At 35.6% G+C, this 21,253-nt stretch overlaps 1 protein-coding gene across 2 annotated transcripts in view; it reads right to left on the bottom strand.

Moving 5' to 3' along the window:
- LOC134746581 (transcription factor hamlet-like) overlaps positions 1-21,253 on the bottom strand; it is a 112,709-nt gene that overhangs the window by 9,133 nt on the left and 82,323 nt on the right. The window lies entirely within an intron of this gene.

The following is a 21,253-nucleotide window of genomic DNA, read 5'->3' as shown; positions in this document are numbered from 1 at the left end:
GTAGTTGAGCCATAGTTTTTTGTTGAAGGTAGGTAGCTTGATTTTGGGACGAAATCCTTAACAAAGTATCAACCTGTTTATGTTTGTTTTTACTTGACGATAACAATCATTCGCACTCAGCCAAGCTTTTAACCAGTCCGACGTTAACCGTATTAACTTCTTACTAACCGTCTCAGTTAAGTGGAACACATACATACCTACAATTAATGATTAATATTTTTTTTATATTATCTTTTTTATTAAAGGAGGTTTTTTGGATCCCTTTAACGTAATACATACGAGAAATGCTATATAAAAATAAATTGTAGTAATTATTGGGTAATATAAATATATGTAATCTATTTATCTAAATTGCCATGAATGTCTGAGATACGAAAATAAATAGATACCTAATCTAGGTAATACTAATAATCTTTTTGTAGGTCAAACATCCTTGTCTAGTTTGACTACTAATGTGGTTTTAATATTTCTGGAAATATTTCAGTTAATATTAAATAAAGTGCTGAAAAAAAATTGGAGTACGAAGATCATGATAGGTCGGTATAGTATCAATACGTAAACATAACAAGTGTCTTGTTAGATACCACTTATATACTTGAGCCGTCGGATTGGGTAAACATTGAGCGTATGAGTTAATTTAGTAACCGAGCGTTCGGTAAACTACCAATGAGGCGCGTTCCGCGCGCGCGCCCGCGTGACGTATGGGCGGCGCGAGCGCATCCATAGCTCGTAAGTACGTAAATTGCCTAAACACTATTAATAGTTTGTATGCAGCGTTAATGAAATATGCGGTGTTTTTGGTTTATAAATGATTGTTTATCTCTGCAGTTTGTGTGTACCTTAATTTAGGTCAGAATAAAAAGAGATAGTTGATATGTTCTAGCGAGTAAAGAGCTCTCTTTGCTATATGTATAATTGCTATAGGTATAATTTGTGGTTTACCACTCAATGGCATTGTATTCTTGAGACTCTTTGAGTAAACAGGTAAGTGCATGAGGTCAGTTGAAAATTAAATGATTCCATCTATAAGTACAGTAGAATCCGCATATCCGCGTCGAAGGGAAGTGACAAACGCGTCATACTAAGCGGATGTCATATAAAACAGGAGATTAACGTCTTATTTTTGTTAATTTTTCCAAATTTATCTCAAATTCCGTTGCGAGAGATGAGTTTTATTAACCTTGTACCAATTATCAACTTGTCACTGAGAATTAAAACAAAACAACTTACACGCCATGCACGCATCAAACGTCCTCGCAGGGAAAGACGTGGGGACGGACGGCCACGAAAACCAGCGAATGTGTCAGTATGAAAACCAAACTTCGCACAGTAATTACGTCATAGTAAGCGGTTGGTCAGTATAAGCGGTGTCATAATAAACGGATTCCACTGTAAATACTACCTACTATGTAAATGTTATTAAACCCTATTCATCTTAGCTACATACATTAAGCTCAGTACCTTTTAACATATACCGTTTTGTTTAATATAACAAATAAACAGTTAATTTTTTTAAATTATAAAAATCATAAATCATTTATTTCGTGATAAACTAAGTACACATACAATAGTAATATTACAAGGAAATTAAGAGCATTGACATATTGTTTATTACCTACGGATAATTATTTTGCCCTATTGAGCGCAATAATCACTAAACTTTTAGTTTACACTCCATGCACTTTGCTCATAAAGACAAACAATTCGCCTAAAGTATCTAATGGATGTTCTTAGGGTCAACATGGATCGAATTACAAGGATGACGACCTTTAATTTCCGCCTTCATATGTATATCATTATTTAAATTTAAATATGTCGTTAAATATACATATACTCGTACTTATGTAAAGCTAATTTAATTGCCAACTGGATGAGTTAGTTAGTTTTTATTGTACGATAATTACAAAAAAAAAGTTTTTTTTAAATTAGTTTCTCGTATATTATAATAAGAATACATATCTAAATTATGCGAATGTTTAGAAAACGTAACAGGAAAATAAGCTACTGGAAAATAAAAAAAATTGGCAAATTATGCGAATGGTTAGAAAACGTAGCAAGAAAATAAGCTACTAGAAAATAAAATTAATGGGAAAATATGCGAATGGATAGAAATGCTTTCGGGAAAGGAAAGCTATTGAGAAAAAATAAAATGGTAAAAATTGCGAATGGCAAAAATCGCGATCTGGATAAAACGATTTCCGGAAGAGAGAGTACACAAAGGTAAACAGGCTTAATTTTAAAATACAGTTATCGAAACAAAGTATATCGAAATTAACATTAAAGTTAATGTTAATGTTAATTACATACTCATGTATGTAAGTACATATATGAAGTGCTATGTAATTATAATGAGTAAAGTGCTAGTATGTAAATGGTTGTTAATTTATGTAGATGGCTATCAGGCCGGCCAGTGAGGTGCGTTTCAGTTTATGCACTGCTGCACATCATAAATGTTCAAACAGTTTATTACCGGCGTGCGATATCTTGGCGTGGCAAATATATGTAGGCAACGAAAATCAAATTGAAGTTGAGTTTAAACATTTTTAAAGTATTGAGGATAATATTTTTATTCAGTATTATTGATTAAATATGCATCGTTAAAAATGTTAATACATCAAAAAAAAAATAGGTATATCTATTAAGTATATTCCTCAATAGAGTATTAGCACAGGGCGGACACGCTATACATCAACAATCACTTGCGTTTCTATTTATGTGTGAACGGCACGTCTGTACACGCGTCATGCGTCATAGTGTGAGTAACGGCACGATTCGAGAAATGAATTAGAGACTCACTAGATATGAAATAGCAAAGACGTCGCAAATTATTGCGGCGCTATGTGACGTAAGCGCCATCCAATATTAATTGGAGCGGCGTTAATAATAGCGTAAGCTCCAACCGCCTTTACCCGTGGGACGTCACATATCTTTACTATTTCATATCGAGTGAATCTCTAATTCATTTTCCGAATCGCGCCGTAAGTTGCTTAAAAATAGTACTAAGCGGCCGGTAAACGGCCGTCAATCTGCTGTTGCGGGGCGAGGTAATTCGAGTCGGGGCGGGCGGTGCGTGGCCGTTCTGTATTATAATACTATTACTTATTCTGTGGTATTAGGTATTAAAGAAAAGTAGGTACATTAATTACTTATTTTATATTTGTCACAATTTTGCTGTAATGATTGTTAACACGTTCATACTCTGTGGTTATTCCGAATACATAATTATGTAGTTACGACTTACGACACAGTAAGGTAACAAAAAACAAAAGTTTGTGCAATTTATCGCCAGACAAACGTAATAAGCTTTGCATTTATAATGAAAAATCCCATATTAGTGATGTCGGACAACATACTTGCGGTTTATTAGGTTAGACCGAGCATGTTCTAAAATCTGTACGAGCAATCTCGTAAGTCACATACTGGCAGGCATTCCGTGTCATATTCTCTCACGCGATCGCGGCCGGAGCAGATTCACACGGCGGCAACTTTTTTAGACGGCCGAGTACCGACAACCACGATCTTTGATTTATTTCACATCACTATTTTAGGAAACGAGCCCGACATCTACCTTATGGCCAGATATGAAATTGCTCTCCGATATATGAGCTCAATGGTTGTACTATTTAGATGGATTGATTAGGCACCAACTGTCTGGTGATCCGACTTGCGACACTGGCACTATATCTTTCTTGCTTTATTGCCCATCTTGTCTTAAATAAATAATAGTTTTTCATCTCATAATGCCGGCACGCTCGAGACCATGTACGTCTTGAAGCGTAGTCGATTCTCTTTAAACGTCGCTAAACTCGTTATTCAATTTTAAACTGTCTTGTATTCTGAAGTCGCCAATAAAATGTAACGTTTAATTGATAATTAATAATCTAATCGATTTCTCACTTCCTTTATGGGCCAATCACAACGGAATGCTATGTATTTTAGAATGGACGTTTATACGAGACGGGCTGAATCTGACCAATCGCGTATTGGTTTAACGCGCAGGCGCACTTATGACTACTATGTTGTCAATAAAATGGCTGATTGCTGCCACGTGGGAACGAGGGCGATGCTTGACGTGGGAACGCCCGAAATCAGGACTTTTTTCTTTGTAAATATCTATAGCTTAGTTTTGTGTAATTAGTTAATTACGCGGTTGGAGTGCAAAGTGTATTGCAATTTGGTAAATCCTTAAAAATTAAAAATGTGGAAACTAAGCGAAATCTAAATAAAATAAGTACTCAACTAAATCAGCATAGCGTGAAGCCGTAATTTGTTCACTACATAAGACAAGTAGTGTAAATTATAACAAATCATTATTTCAATCTATTAGCCATATTCTGGAGAAGCAATACACGTTTAATAAAACACGGGCGGCTAATTTTATACCTTATATTTGACTTTCGGGTAGCGATTAAAGGGTTGGACCAGCGCACGCGTCTTGTTGCGCGGACGCGTTGAGGTTTCGTAAGATAGTCGCACTCTCGAGTGAACTAATAAACTCGCTCAACACCGCAAACTTAACTTTAACACTTCAAATTGTAATTGCAATTTAATCGAGATCTATTGCATTTTAAATGATAATATTTTGTGGGAATCATTAAAACGTCGAGAAGTTGAAATACTGATGTACGTAAAAGGCGTTTAAGGAATCCCAGTGGGCAATTTAAATGTGTACATGTACATTAATAAAAATCTAGAATGAGACGAACGTATATATTTTAAGACGTATTTACAACATAATAAAATAAACGAAGGCGTTTTTTGTTTCAGGTACATAATTGAAATATTTTCATCATCTTTTAGCTTAATCGACGACTTCATCAGACGAAATTATACCTACCTCTGCAAGTACATATGAAACAAATTTCATGGGACGGTAATACGATAAAACGAGAACTACATTGAAAACGTTAAATATGAATGAAAACATATCCTATAATGGCATTATCGGCACTCGACTTTTAGCTTAAAGTTATATGAGTATACAATATGCATAACATTTGCATTGTGTAAATATTCTGCCCAGTCGTAATCTCTATGAAATTCAATACACGAGCGGAGATAACGAAACTGGCTGTCTGATAATTTATAGTGCACCATTAGAGGGCACGTATAGCCTGTGAAGGCATTTCATTTGAATTGGAGATTGGGATTTGCGGCGACTTGTCCAGTATTAAAATGATGTATCGCGGTTTGATTACAGCGGGCAGAGGCGCGTGCGTGGGCTCGGCCGTGCTAGGCTCAGGCTTGTAGGCCCGCGCCGCGAGGGGTCGCCTCACCAGAGATGGCATCTTTCCATAAGTGGGGATACCAAATGCCTGCCAAAACTTGGAGCCATATAGACATATATGCCATTTCTAATCGTTTAATACTAATATCTGTTTAAAATTATTGAATTTATGATGCCACCGTAAATAAACGTTAAAATCATAACTCGCAGGCAACATGAGAAAGGTATTTGCTTTAGGAATCATAAAAAAAACATTTGCTTTGTTATGTCGAATAAATCTATTCAGACGAAACATGGAGAACTATTTCGTGTAAGATTGTAAGTAAGTAGGTACATTAACTCGGTATGCTCACCTTCAACACGTAGGTGGTCATGCTTATATCTCCCCTCCATTAGCTCCTTATTGAATTTTATTAGACGTCCCCTTGATAAATAATGCAAATAACGCAAGACGGACAGTATAAGCGATTCGTTTGCTGAGGTGTAAATCCGCTGTCGATACGAATGTTTCTTACATTTGTAACATACAATGTTAGCGATTCAATTAAAGCCAAACAAGTAAATGTCTAAATGTTCTACTTAATGGTTCATGAGCTTTTTTTATGTAGGAATTCAGATGGCTTGTAAAGCAAAAAACAATAAATATATTGAGTATTTGTTGCCAACGTTCGTCAGTTAAGTTATGTGAGCCCACTTAAGGGTCCCTGGCAAGCTCGGTTCTCCATACAAACGTAGTTTACGCTCTCATTTTAAAACGAGTAGCTAGTTTGCTCTGAAACTTTGTACTTACAATAGGAGAAGTTATATCTATGTCTGTAATTAGTTTATGTAGCTTCAGATACCATAGTTAAAAAATAAAGCAAATTTAAGTTTTCCTACAAAAATTGTTTTTGCTCTGTTTCGTTTGTTTTATAAACTGGAGCTATATAAACTAATTACAGACCTAGATATACCTCATGTTATTGTATGTGCAAAGATCCATTACAATCCAAACCGTAGTTTTAAAATGAGAACGAAACTCCGATTGTTTGGGAAGGTGAAATTCGGCCGAGCTTGCCGGGGACTCTTAAGCTCTATATGCAGATCGGTTACGATATGCAAAAATAAATTAAGTAAGCTTTGTGACCTGTTCGCGGTCTCCAAATATTACGATAATTAGATCTGATTAGTACACCGTGAATTATATGGGGGAACAGGTTTGGGCATACTCGTTTACCGTTCTGTATTATTTGGTTATGAAATTGATAACGCTTAATTGAATAATAATTAGGGTCGTATGTGTAACGTAATTGTAAGGCAGAGTGCATACTATTACCCGAAATAAAATACGTAAGTACATCTGTTATAATAAAAAAATAAAAAATACCACATATAATACCTTCACAAGTAATGCATTTTGTTAGTAGGTTTTATAAACTCATACATTGGCCCATGCACATGGTACAGCGAGCTGCAAAAGCGCATACTCACTTTTTAAGGAATTTCATTTATAAAGTGGGTATGCATTTTTGCAGATATGTTTACATCAAATGAAGTAAAAAACACGGAGAAACACCGGTAAAACAAATATTATCCGGTCAAATGGAGCTTTTGCTTTTACCCTATCTTCCATCCTCATCAATCAAAATGTTCATCGCTTTATTTACAGCGAGCATGTGCTCTAAACTTTATCCATCGGTCGATATATTAGTCGCCCCGGGCTGGAGCGGCTTGCCGGATGCAGCAGGTGTCACAGATTATCACGTAGGTACTCCACATGTAGTTTACGCCTGCGTAATTATACGTTGGACAAGTGAAAGTGAGGCTGTCAGATTATGTAGCCTTCCCGATTTAGGATTAAGTGATTTTTTGTTTTTGGCGTAAATCACGCAAATGTGTTTGACTTAAGTCAATATATTCTTTATTCAAATAGGCCTAACAACAAGCACTTTTAAATGATTTTACAGTGTTATCGCACTAATCGATCGATGTCGATTTACTATACGGTCAATCGATCAGTCAAATTGTGACGTCTAGTAGGATACAAAAGTTATAAAGGCAGGTAGATCGGACTTTATCAACATTGTAGGCTGGCAATACACAAATGAAAAGTAGTTAGTATTTTAGGTAAGTACATAAATTTAGCAAAGAAATTGAAATATATAATTACCCAGTAGATCTATGTAGAGCAAAACATACTTCAGTGATAAAGGTCGGCACCAAGTTTATCTTGACGTTATAATTTTTTGCTACCATCATAATCATAAGTCATAACGCCCTACAAAATGGTTATACCACATTTTAATGATTTCAAGGCAACGTTTTATTCCTTAATTGGGTAAAAACGGATATCATTTATAGCAGTTAAAATTTTATTAATATGTACTTCTAAAGTATTGAGACCATTCTTGACCATAAATATATTATTATTGTGCACTATGTTCCGCCTGCGGCATCGGTTGATGTTATGTCGTTCGATCGTTATTTGACACTTTAATTACCTACAAGTTATTCAAAAGCAGGTATGGAATGTTAATATCATAAAAATTAATAGACTATTTAACCAGGTGACAACAACTTTGTGTTTTATGTCACGTTGTCCAGGCATTTTGCAACGGCTCAAGGGAGCCTGAGGTCCGCTTGGCAACTAATCCCAAGAATTGGCGTAGGCACTAATTTTTACGAAAGCGACTGCCATCTGACCTTCCAACCCAGAGGGTAAACTAGACCTTATTGGGATTAGTCCGGTTTCCTCACGATGTTTTCCTTCACCGAAAATATCAAGCAACTGGTAAATATCAAATGATATTTCGTACATAAGTTCCGAAAAACTCATTGATAAGTACGAGCCGGGGTTTGAACCCGCGACCTCCGGATTGCAAGTCGCACGCTCTTACCGTTAGGCCACCAGCGCTGTAACTTTGTTAATAATAATAAAAAATACATAAAACTCAGTTTTTTTATTACCTATGACAGGTAAGTAGGTATTAGGTGTAAGCAAAGAGCATATAATAAGATAGAGCATAGTAGTAGTATAGTCATAGTAAATTTTGTAACCACTGTAAATTCACTGCCATCTATCGACATACTTTAAAACTAAAAATGAAGATTTATAAAAATACGTTAAAATGTATTTAAATATGGATAAATGATTTTTTTATTTGCATTAATTATTTTTATATGATTTTGAACCATGTTCTTTCACTGATATGCGTTAAAACTATAAATAACAAACAAAACCGTCAACGCCCTCTATACCAGAGTAGGCCAAAACTAGTGGTGCCATCTGATCGAGAATCAAATTTTCGTGATTTTCGAGGCACGTTTTTTCCTTAGACTGTATCCATCTATTACGGAGTTATATCTATCTTTGACCAAAGACATAGTTAATGCAAATAAAAAAATCATTTATCCATATTTAAATACATTTTATCGTATTTCTATAAATATTCATTTTTAGTTTTAAGGTGTGTATCGATTCACTGCCATCTATCGAGATGGCAGTGAATTTACTGGGGTTGCAAAATTAACTATGACAGTACCGCTCTATCTTATTATATCCTCTTTGCTTTGGTGTAAGTAACATTACTCTACAAGGCAATGAGGGCTACCGTTTTTATGCTCACCAGTTGGCGCCACTGTAGATGTAGGTCCAGAAAAACAGATCTCAAAATTCTTCTATGCTTTTTTTAGTAAAATCAATACGTTCTAATATACACACAGGTATTTTAATGTCTAAATGTGCCATTTTTTTAACCTGTTTAATTTTGCATATATTTTAGTTACCACTTTTTTTTAAACCACTAACATTTATTGAGCTATATCTATTGTTTACCATGATTAATCAAAGATGGACAAAGATTTACCACAATTATGAATAAGGAGTGAAAATTCCCGATAAAAAAGCTTGAAACCCCAAAACTTATATGCATTTGACATTTTGAAAGACCTCCATCTACACTAGCGCCTCTAGCGGCAAAATTAAACGCGATAGCCCTCATTCTAACAAGCTCAATCAATCACCGATAAGTACAGCCCAATATTTCCGGGAACTAGGTGAAATTTAATTTGCAAAATTTTATTATATACGTACAGATAGACCGGGAATCGAATTTGTAGATACAAGGACCGATATAAAAACTTGTAAAAATAATTAAGTCCATAGTTTTTGTGTCCAATAGCGTCCTCATGGACATTATTCACTTAAAAAATACCACCATATAAACAACCTATTTATTAAACTTATAAGTGTTATAAGTTTATTAAATAGGTAGTTCATATTAAATAAATATGTTTTTTATGGTCGTCCTATACTTTTGTATGAAATTGGTTTGCGACGAATAAATGAAAAGATAAAATTAAGAAATCAAATTCTTTATACTCAACTTTCCATTGGCAAGACATCGTGCATAACCTATCTCAAAGACCTCCGCTATTTTGAGTATCTATGACAGCAAGGATTTCCATAGACACACATCAGTATGGCCTTCCACGTGCTCCAGTTATAGCTAATAGTAATGAAGCGGTTAGCATTGTTCCTGAGGATCACAGCTGACCCTGCGCGTGCACATAAATTAATTCATATGCGATGTAATTGTAGCAAATGTGGCGGTGATGTGAGCAGAGGTGTGCTGGGCATGTTTTACAAGGCTAACTTATTTAAACTTCTTCGACCGGTCTGTCAGCCCACTAACTTATTATGTGGTGTATGATTGACCTGATTTTGTTATGTTCAAAGTATGAAATTTCCCGATTTCAAACCAAAACTAAGTTAGGTAGTACGTTCTAAAAAATAATAAAGTGTACGTTGAATGCTAACTTTAAAAAACAAAATTCATGTTTGATATGAGGCTATATGATTTATACAGTAAGATTTTAACAGTAAAAATATTTATGTAGGTAAGTATATATATGTGTGTCGTGTTCCACCGTAGCGTCAAAACTGATTTTGGGGAATGAAGTGTCAAACAATTTGTTTAATGTTGCGACTCAGTTGCGAGTAACATTGACTACATTTGAACTGACTTTTATTGTTAGGACATAGTTTTTCCAGCGTTTTTAAGTTTTTAGGGCGTTTTTAAGGGCGCATGAATTCACTTATGTATTTTTTTTGCTATCGTGTTATAAGTAACTAAATGTTGTAAAGCAAAGAAAAGGAGAATTAACATTAACTCTTTGAATTAACCTTAAATAATTGTTTGTTTTTAGGGTTCCGTACTCATAGGGTAAAAACGGGACCCTATTACTAAGACTCCGTTGTCCGTCTGTCTGTCACCAGGCTGTATCTCATGAACCGTGATAGCTAGACAGTTAAATTTTCACAGATGATGTATTTCTGTTGCCACCACAACAACAAATACTAAAAAGTACGGAACCCTCGGTGGGCGAGTCCGACTCGTATTTGTCCGATTTTTTTACAATATGAAAATGTAACACACCTCCATGGCCAATAGCTATCTATCATACAAACGTGACGTCATGTGGGTATAAATTACTTACGTTTTAATTACATACATATAAGGCTTACTATTTTTGTATCGACATCTAGTAACACCATATTATTCATAAAGGCGAGTATTAACTCTTCTAGAAGTAGTAGTTTAAACATAACAATAAAATATCACCTCATTTGTAATATATTCAGTGCGCAAAGTCAAAATATCAGATGCGCTAAATAGGTATCGAAAGCAATTTTACACAGTTCGCGGGAATGCCAAATGAAGCTAACAACATTCCCGAGTAGAAAAAACACTAAAAAAAGTTAATGATTAACCAGTAAGATACTCGTAAGGAGTAATACTAGTGTACCATGTACCTAGCCCTGTCTACCCAATTCTCAGCACTAGTTTAATTTGCAAGTAAAGCAGCAGCGCCAGGCAGGCCAAAGTAATTGAGCGAATGTATTTTTCAAACCGCAGTTTAATGCTTCGCTCGTATCATTATAAATCTGAGCAAGTAATGTTTATCGTGGCAAGATTGCGGGCAAGGCTGTCTCCTCCCTTGCTGTCGCAAGCCGTGTTACATCTATTGATCGCCTATTACTTATGTACGCGTAATGACATATGTTCAGTTATGATATTGAAGCAAATTGATATAGGTATGACCTCTGTTGTACCTGTAATTTCAAGACATATCCTCTTGACTCATGTGTTATTATAGTACCTAAGTATGATGTTAGCCTTTTCATAGTCTAGGTAGGTTTAGGTCGGTCATTGTGACAATATAGTTATTAATACTTATAATTATAAATAATCACTATAGTTCTGTGTTATCGACGATAAAAAACATGCATGATTAATACTTTTTTAAGTTTCGATTTATATTTAAATAATACACACAATGGTTGAGATGTTTTAATCAAGTTTGGTATCATTAAAACGTGTCTGGTATGTATTGTATGCTACAAACTAATTAGTTTCATGAACTGCTTGTCTATTCCCGATTTTCCGGTATCCTGCTGGAAGATCATTTGTAGGAGACATGCCTGTATTAATTATTAAGCATTTGTAGTATTGTATTTTTTTTCTACATGGGTACTTAGTTACAAAAGAAAATAAACAACAAGAACAGTTAAAAATAACAATATTCAAAATATTTAGATAAGTACGGTTTTTACTCACTATTATTTTTAGTCGCTTTTGGCGACATGTTTCGGATTCTTTGGGGAATATGTCTCACGATAGTTTAAGCTCGATTAATAACAATATTCATCACATTTAACTAGTCAGTAAGATTAACTGTCAACCCAACTACTCGTTGCTAGAAATTGTAATCCCACCTAAAATATTTACATGTAAAATGTTGCCAAGACGAAACCATAAGGCTCATCATCATCATAACTCTTAAGAGCCTGGCTCTTGTCAGTGGAGTAACTGCCACTCCGTTCTTCTTTCCGTCGCTGTTTTGAGCTCCTGATACATCATTACGTTGATCTTCTCTTTGGCTTGGTCCAAAAACGCACGTCTCGGTCTTCCTCTGCCTCTCCTTTTTTCTATTCTTCCTTCTATTATAGACATTATGTAAGTATCGTGCCGTATCAGGTGCCCCAGCATGTTTCCCCTTCTGTTTTCAGTCATTCTCAGCAGAGATCGCTTCTCACCTACCAAATCCAATACTTCTGCATTCGTTTTCCTCTCCTTCCAGCTCTATCACGCTGGGTTAATGTCCACGTCTCGCTACCATAAGGCTCGGACTGTCAAAAAGTTATCAGATCTCTTGTAGAACCAAGCTTCTAACTCTACAAGCCCTAACTTCACAAAGTCTACACCTTAGTCACAATATGTGGCTTGGTATTTAGACAGCCAAAATTGTAATGGTTATTTAATGTATAATATCTAATGTAAGTATACAACCTACTGACGTATAAAATGTAAATTTTATAATTAAATAATTGAAATTGAAATTGTTCAAAAAAAACGACAAAGCGCTTCGAGAAAAGGTTGGTAGTGCCCTTGTGCTTCGCTTTGCTCGTCTTGGCGGGGGCACTGCCGTGCCCCCAGATAACAAAGGAAATAGAGCGAGTAGAACATACCTATATCCGAACTTCTAATGGTCATAGCGGCGGTTAAGTTCTTAAAACTCTCAATGTTAATTAGTGTTATTGCAGAATTGACCCATAATATTTGAGATACAAGTCGCGGGAAGCAACTAGTGACTACGTTGCACCATATTCATGTATAGTCACGTCCTTATATTGCGTAGGTATATTTTAACATATTAGTTTATGGCAGTAAGTCGAGCACGTAGATACGAGTATGTAAATCGGCCAGTAGCCGGGTTATCAGTGGTCGTTCTGGCCATCATAATTGTATGCCATTAGAACATCTGTGCCCATAACGAGACCAGATTCAGTGTTGTCCATATCGTAACTAATATGTATAGAGTGATTTATGTTGACGTGAAACTCGACAATTATCCTTAAGCTGGTGATGATTTGAGTTCAATCGTAAATGTGATGATATGGCGCTACTTATTACTACCTAAATATAATGAATAAGTAAAACGTAGGACATATAATTTTCTACGTAAATTGAACGTATATTAAATATTTAACTCTATCTATAGGTACTCTACACTATGCTTGTATAAACATGCATACAAGCGAAAAAATATAATTATGGCAAAGTTTGAATACTAAGTAATAGGTATTATTTAAACTACAGAGGTAAAAATACTCAGGATGCAGTAATCAAACAAGAGAACAGAATTAGACAGAGATTGAAGTTTGCAAGGGTTACTAGCAGTGAAGGCAAAGTTGCGGTCAATCTCAATCGCAGCGAACAATTAAGTGGAGGAATCGCAATCCAGCGGTCGATCAGACACATTACCGCCGACCTTCGGGTTCAATGGCGCGCCAATGAGCGCCGCGGCACCCGCGGGCTGTCATTAGGGCCTATGGGGCCCTATCGCCGGCCATTCGGAGGGTTGTAATAGAGCAGGTATAATAGCTGGACCCGATGCGGGTCAAGATCTTCATGCAATGTAATGGGTGCTCAGGTATTCATGTCGGTAGCCGTTGATTTGCATGCACTGTGTAGATAGAGTGTGCGGATAGCCAAATTGAGTTTGTTATCGGATATCATCGGGCGCCTACTGGGCATGAGCGTTTCTAATGCTTCGCCATCTGCTTTGCTTTCTGTATCTTTGTGGGGTTATTGGACCCATCTGAATTCCTATCGATCATGAGCTTATTGTTCTATAAAATCAATTATTTAATTTCTACATTGACATTGTCCTCAGTATAGTTACAAATTGCGCCTTTGTTCACGTTTAGACTTTTATTAATGTTAACAAACGGATGGAAGGTTTACAAACATAGGATGGGCGACAATTATTATTGAAAGTTGTTGCGACACACTATATTTCTAAACGCAAATTAACAATGACAAATGTTTACAATGCTACCCACATTCGGTTTCCGCAGGCCTTGGCATTAGTTCCAAATGCCAGGCAGATTCCTGAGGATGATATGGATGTGGCAGCCGATTGTTAAGTGCTAATGCTCCTACAGACGACACTTCTATCGATGAACAATAAATCGTTGGTGCGAGCCGCTTGTCAAACGAAATATTGCGCTTGTCAATTATTTTAACGATAACGAACGAAAATGAATAGCTACTCAAATTCTGGATGACCTTTTCACAACATAATAGGTACAATAGGTCTGTATTAAGTGATATGGCTTTGTTAAAATTGAAGAAGTGAAACGAAAAGTTATGTACATTTCTTTGAACTGCTATTACTTAATTTGAAAAATGATTTATAACTTTTATAAGTTAGTAAGGTTAATCAGACAATTTGTAATGTTGTTTACCGTTTTCTAATAGGTACATACGACCAATTTGACTACGGTTGCAATAACTCTTTCCCGATATTTACCCATCCCATAAAAATCCCTTGACATTGAATAGACTATCAATTTCTCAATCGTTGACAAGTGTATCAGGACGGTTCCAATTGGGTATCAGTACTAAACTGGCAATTTTACAAGCAATTGCTTTACGAAGATCAATGCAAATTCTGGAACGGATGGTCGAACCGTGTATGGGCCTCATTAAGAGGGAAATAAAAAATGTAGCATATTTACCTTTTGCGTTTATACAGGAATGTGTTTTTAATTAATAAGTGGCTTTTAATGATAACACCATTGTCATTGTGACTAGATATCCTAGCGCATGGTAACCACAATACCAATAAAGCGTTTTGGAGCTGTAGCAGTGTATCTGCTAGGGTTACTAGGTTAGGTTAGAGGGATTTAAAAAAGTGGGTTACCAGCCTTATCGCAATTGGCATATGAGCGAATCAAATTTTAATGCTATACATGTCACGCTCAACAAAGCCGTAGCAACAAACGCCATAAGTTAGATTAGAGTAACTACAACTATAAGTTATGTTTTTTTAAGTATCTCGTCGGTGGCAAACAAGCATACGGCCTGCCTGATAGTAAGCGGTCACTGGTAGCCTACGGACGCTTGGAACTCCAGCTGTGTTACACGATGCGCGCATGGGGCGCATATTTAGGAACATAATTTCAATAGTAGTTAATATGATTTTAAGATATTTAAACTTCATCATGAACCTTACGCCATTTTAATAGCTTAAGAACCTGAATTAGGGTAGAGCGTCCCCGCTCTACCCTAATTCAGGTTCAATATTGAACACATTCAATTTCACCGCTGACGTCGATAGAACATTGACTTGGGACAAAACGTCATCAGCCAATATTTTTTCTTTTGCGTGTTAATAAACAGCAAAATATTCTAAAGTCACAAAAGCCAGATATGAACATAACTTACCTCGATATTAACAAATATACGAAAAAACTACACTTTTGAACATACATTTAAAAAGTAGTAGTAGTAGTAGTAGTAGTAAACTCTTTATTGTACAAATATACACATTAAAAATTACATGGTACAAATAATAAGATGTACAAAGGCGAACTTATCCCTTTGAGGGATCTCTTCCAGTTAACCTTTGAGTAGATGAGAGGAGAAAGTGAAAAGAGGGTGACAAATGTAGCAAATTGTACAACAAGGTACCAGAAAGATAAAGGATATAAATACATACAAAATTTGTTTGAGTAAAGAATTTCTGTGCAATTATAAATAAGCGAATTTGATTACTACTAAAAACGTTTTTTTGGCTTCTTTTTTCCATTAATTTTCCACAATATTTACACAAGCACCAGCTTAAAAATATTGGCTAATAAATTCCCTTGATCAACTAGCCCCATCTCAAATTGCACAACTAGCAAGGGGCTTTTCTTATAATTTACAATAAATACATTCTAATAAAATAAATGATGCGTGTTCAATTTGGTATTTTAAATCAATAAATACATCAATTAACTTGAACTCAATGTACCTGTTACAGGTATAATGTTATACTTAATGTTATACCTGTAGCAATTGTTCACTCATATCTAGGAAAAATAATATTTTACCTCAATATTTTTACTTACAAGTACATAAAAATATAAAATGATATACCTCTCACCATCTCGTGCACCACATAAGGAACTTGCGATGGGCCAAGCCTAATATTAACCTAACCATTTGTATCTTTTTCTAATTTAATGTTTCAGTCTGGCATGGTCCTAGATTTTTCAGTTACTCAACTTACTCAACTGCTCAACATGCTCGGCTCTACCCTACCTATACATTCTGAAACTATTAATTGAAAAGATAACAACACAATGCTTTGTTGACCGCCAACATTGTCAGACACAATTAACGAAACACAATGGGCAATAAGCATCGGTTAAATTGATATTTACAGATATCGATTAGAAATAGGAAGACGGTAAATATCCGTTGTATGGGGCATTACAGTATAAAGTGCCGTAAAGTGCGGGAAAGCGCGCCGGCAGATGGCGGTAATGTACGGCGCACAATGGCGTGGGGGCGGCGCGCTCCTGCGCACCGTACCCTATTGATTTGCTACCGACCCGGGAGAATATCAGATAAATTCGTGTTTGTACTTTGCTTACAATTTATGAACGGTTTCGATTGAGTTTTGCTAATTAAGAAATTGTATTAGTTAGTTGTTTCTTATGTTACCTCGTAACGTCGTAATGTATTTATTTATAGCCGTGTATTTTGTATGCACGACTTAGGTACATAGTATTAAATTGAACTTTTGGGGATTTCTTCTTGTTAATGGATGGATAAATGGAAATTTTGATAGTTCTCTAAACAGTAAGCTGTAAAAAAAAAATTAACATGTAGATACGTCTGCGAGCGATACTCCAAATTTTATATTAAAGGAAAAAGTGGAAAAAGTTACACACGCAACGCACGGAACGCACGGATTGCGGAGGTCGCGGGTTCAAATCCTGCCGGAAGTGTAACTTTTTCCATATTTTCCTTTAATATAAAATTTGTAAAAAAAAAAATAGTTGTGCAAAGTACCATTTGGCGATATATTTACACATGAATTACGAATAGGTATGTATTATTATTTGAATAATTAAATTAAAGCGCATTAACGTTTTTGTTACATACACGTCAAAACAAGCGCGTGATCTCCGATAATATGTTTAATCAATAATCTCAGCGAAGCAAGAACCTGTTTGATCAGAAAAAAAAAGCTTTGTAGCTAAAATACCACTAGGTAATAATGGCACATTTCAATTTAAAATTTGTCATGATACCTATATAGCAGCGAAAACGAGTGATTTATTAACAGCAAAAATTAATTAAAACTAAATCTTGACAACTCGTTAGGTGTGATGTAAATTATCTGTGAAGAGTTATGAGTTATTTAAAACTCAAGGTTTTATTTAATTGTCGCAACAAGAACTCCTGTATTTGAATAATAAATAACTGATGAACTAAAAATTTGGCGCTGGTACGACTATTAATATTTGGTAGGTGTCCGTTATATGTTCTTTTGTCAGTAAAATTGGTTTGAAGTTATAAAAAAAAACCGGCCAAGTGCGAGTCGGACTCGCGTTCCAACAATCTTAAACAATGTATTTTTTATGTTAAATGTCTTTAAAAAGCCCGTAGGGGTCGGATCAAAAACTAAGTAATTATGTCCGACTCACGCTTGACTGCACATTTCTAATAGGATTTCCTGTATTCTATAGGTAAAGATCTATTTTGTATATTTTTTTCAAAATTTTTGACCCAGTAGTTTCGGAGATAAAGGGGGGAGGGATGGTCATGTTTTGCCTATTTTCTAGAATAACTTCTAAACTGTTTATCTTTAAATTATAAAGAAAATATATTTGAGATTCTCACAATGAGCTCTTTCATTTGATATGTAACACCATATAGTTTGAAAAACTTTATTTTTTAATTTTCTCATTTAAAAGTGACAAGTGACCCCCGTGTTTAAAAGTCATTTGTTTACATTGCATGTCAGTCTTTGGGTTACAAACTTACATATGTATACCAAATTTCAACTTAATTGGTCCAGTAGTTTCCGAGAAAAAAGGCGGTGACAGACGGACAGACAGACAGACAGACAGACGCACGAGTGATCCTATAAGGTTTCCGTTTTTTCCTTTTGAGGTACGGAACCCTAAAAAGACCAACTCATTTGGAAGGGAGGTGAACGAAAACCGTCATTCCATTTACTTCATCATATTTATAGCTCTGGGGGAAACACTTAAGAAAAAATCGCCGTTCGCTGTGTGGTTTACGATAAGGTAAATATTACAGTCGCTTACTTTGTGATGTCAATTTTAAATCCTACACTGAGGGCCACCCGACACTAGCGTCTCCCGAGCATCGGCGTCTAGTGAACTCTATGCTACTCGACGCAACGTGGACGCAACTGCGCGGCGACACCATTTTCCATAGCGCTGAGCGCTGACTAGACGACGACTCTCAAAAGACGCTACTGTGGGGTGGCCCTAAAATGAACGAATATCGGATAACCGAGTTGTAAAAAGGTTCTTTAAAACATTGTTTTCGTTTTTATTTTAATTTTCAATAGGTCATTAAATAACAATAAATAATCAAAATATTTAAACGAGCAATTTTTATAAATAATTAGCATGCCTCGGCGTGGACAAAGCACGGTGTCGAGGTATGGTATGAGATATAAAATTGATGTTTACTGTACTTCTAAAGGCTCTAAAATTGCACGTGTCGCACGACACCAAACTACGCATAATAAGATTGCGTCACGTTCCCAAAATGGTGAAGTTAATCACGCGCAATTCGAGCAGAAGCGACGGAAGACTTTCTCCGAAGGAAGCTCCAGGACCGACGCCATTATGCCTTTCGCGGAGCGCACCTGCTTTACATACTGATCTTGCCTATCCGGAAAGCGTGCACTAATTCCGAGAGATGGACGATTCTATCGATATGCTTTATTTTTAGTTGTAGTTTATACGCAACAATTCTAGGAATGTATAATTTGTTTTATTTTATTAACTGTTCTTTTTGGAGAGAGCGTACTTATTTTAAAAAAACATTATTATTCTGTTTTACTCTTCTATGCATATGAAGGATTTATAAATCTCGGTACGTATTGCGAGAATTAATGATTCGAAATGGAATTTCATAATTACGGAAGGATAACTTTTCTTAACATCAAACGCCTGTCTTATATAGACCAGTTAGTCGACAATAGTTTTTTTTGTATTGTGCTTCTCGGGAGACTAATAATAAAAGGATTGAACTGCTGCAACAATTATAATAAATATCGCCGCAATGTCCTTTTTAGGTACTTCTTGTAGTTTTATAATAATCACGTACGACCACATGTACATGTGTTTTGTACCGTTAGGATAAGTAATAAAATAAAACGAGCAATATAGAGTTAATGTTATGATTTCCAAGATAAATTGGCGTATATGGATAGTAGTTATGACGCTAAGAACTAAGAATATTGAGTTCCGTTGGATGCAGTTATCGACCGTCGATAAATCGGCAATCCCTACACAAACCAGTGTCGAGTGCAGACGATGTGCCGAAGATGTCAGTAACCATTAACGGTAATACGGGTTTTTGTTAGTATCGTACCGATATAGTGTTTTACGATCAACTGAGAATAACTAGATCTACGATAAAGTAATATTAAAAAAAAATTTGTAGTGCAAGGTTGTCAACGAAGGGAATTTATGTGTGCAACTAAAATTTTATCGCCACCAATGCTCTTTTTGCGATAGTTACTCGGTCTTTAATGTATCATTTAAGTCATAGAAGCTTTTTTTTTACTTTCATGCTCTGAATACGAAAATCATTTTAGTTGCGGAGATACTCCTTATGTATTCCTGACGAGGCTACATTAAAATTCTACACCACCACGGTACACTTAACTAATTAAAATTTTATTATAGAAAAAAAATCTGACATCATCGTGTTTGTTTGTTAATTTACACATAATTTGTCCGGGAAATCGAACATGAAGTTGTACTAGTAAGTATTTCTGACATTCGGACCACACACGCGAAGACATCATTACACCTAACCGATGAAATCAGAGCCATGGGCATGCCATCTCCATGGCTCCGGCGTGTCATTACGAGGAAGAAACCGGAGGGCGTGGTGGTTCAACACCGAATGGCTCCGATCTCATTTCAGAAGGGCGCAATACCCCAGAAAGCATACGAAAAATTCGTGCACTCCATAATTTAAGCGGAACTTTCTTTATCAGACCTACACATACTTAAATTGCACGAACGTGATTTCGCCTTCGTTCCATATTGCATTTTATGAAGAAAAGAGTTGCTGAAAAGTTAACGAAGGTGGAGTATGTTGCTTCCTAAGTAGTATTTACCTCGTACAGATTAGCAATTTGAACAACTAAACTTCGATGAGACACAGACATATTAAAGGGGCCCACTGATTATCAGTCCGCCGGACGATATCAGCCTGTCAGATAGAACAAACATTTGACAGTTCCGAACAACTGGGCCCCGTTAAGCTCCTCGTTGTTGAAGCTTCTTATTATTGAGCAAAACATGTCGAGCAGTCCTCCTGTCAAGACGTGTGACCCGCTTTAATATACTTTATTATTAGTATTTTTGCTATTTATGTTTTACCTAATATCACTATTTGTCTATTTTCTTAAATAACTTCTAAACTATTTAATTTAAAATTACAAAAAATATATAATATTTAAGATTTTCCAAACGAGCTCTTTCATTTGATATGTAACACGATATAGTTTGAAAAACTTTATCTCAAAATACATTATAATCCCTTTACGATGGCCTGATGATTAATCGTGCAAAATAGTAAAAATCTTCTAGAATCAAAGAAAGTAATATATTTTTTTAAGAATTTATAATCGTACGAAATAAAAAACATATAATAATAAAATAGAAAGCAACTATAATATAATAGAGAGGCATATCAAAAGGTACCTAATGTTTGGGACCTGGAACTCACTAATTTAATTGCTAAATATCTGGAATTGTAGTGACTTTCAATATATCGCACCTTACGACAGTTATTAACGCGTGAGAACGCGGTAGAGTAGTATAGTAGTATAGTAGTATGGTAGGCAATATGAGGAATGGTTGCAAAACGATTTGTGGACATAATTCGATTTCACGGGCTGGTTAATTACGATTAGAGGACCGAT

The sequence above is a fragment of the Cydia strobilella genome, chromosome 13 (genome assembly GCF_947568885.1).
Source record: "Cydia strobilella chromosome 13, ilCydStro3.1, whole genome shotgun sequence".
NCBI classification, from domain to species: domain Eukaryota; kingdom Metazoa; phylum Arthropoda; class Insecta; order Lepidoptera; family Tortricidae; genus Cydia; species Cydia strobilella.
Note: the sequence above shows the minus strand (reverse complement) of the source record. Positions and strands in the feature narration are given on the sequence as shown.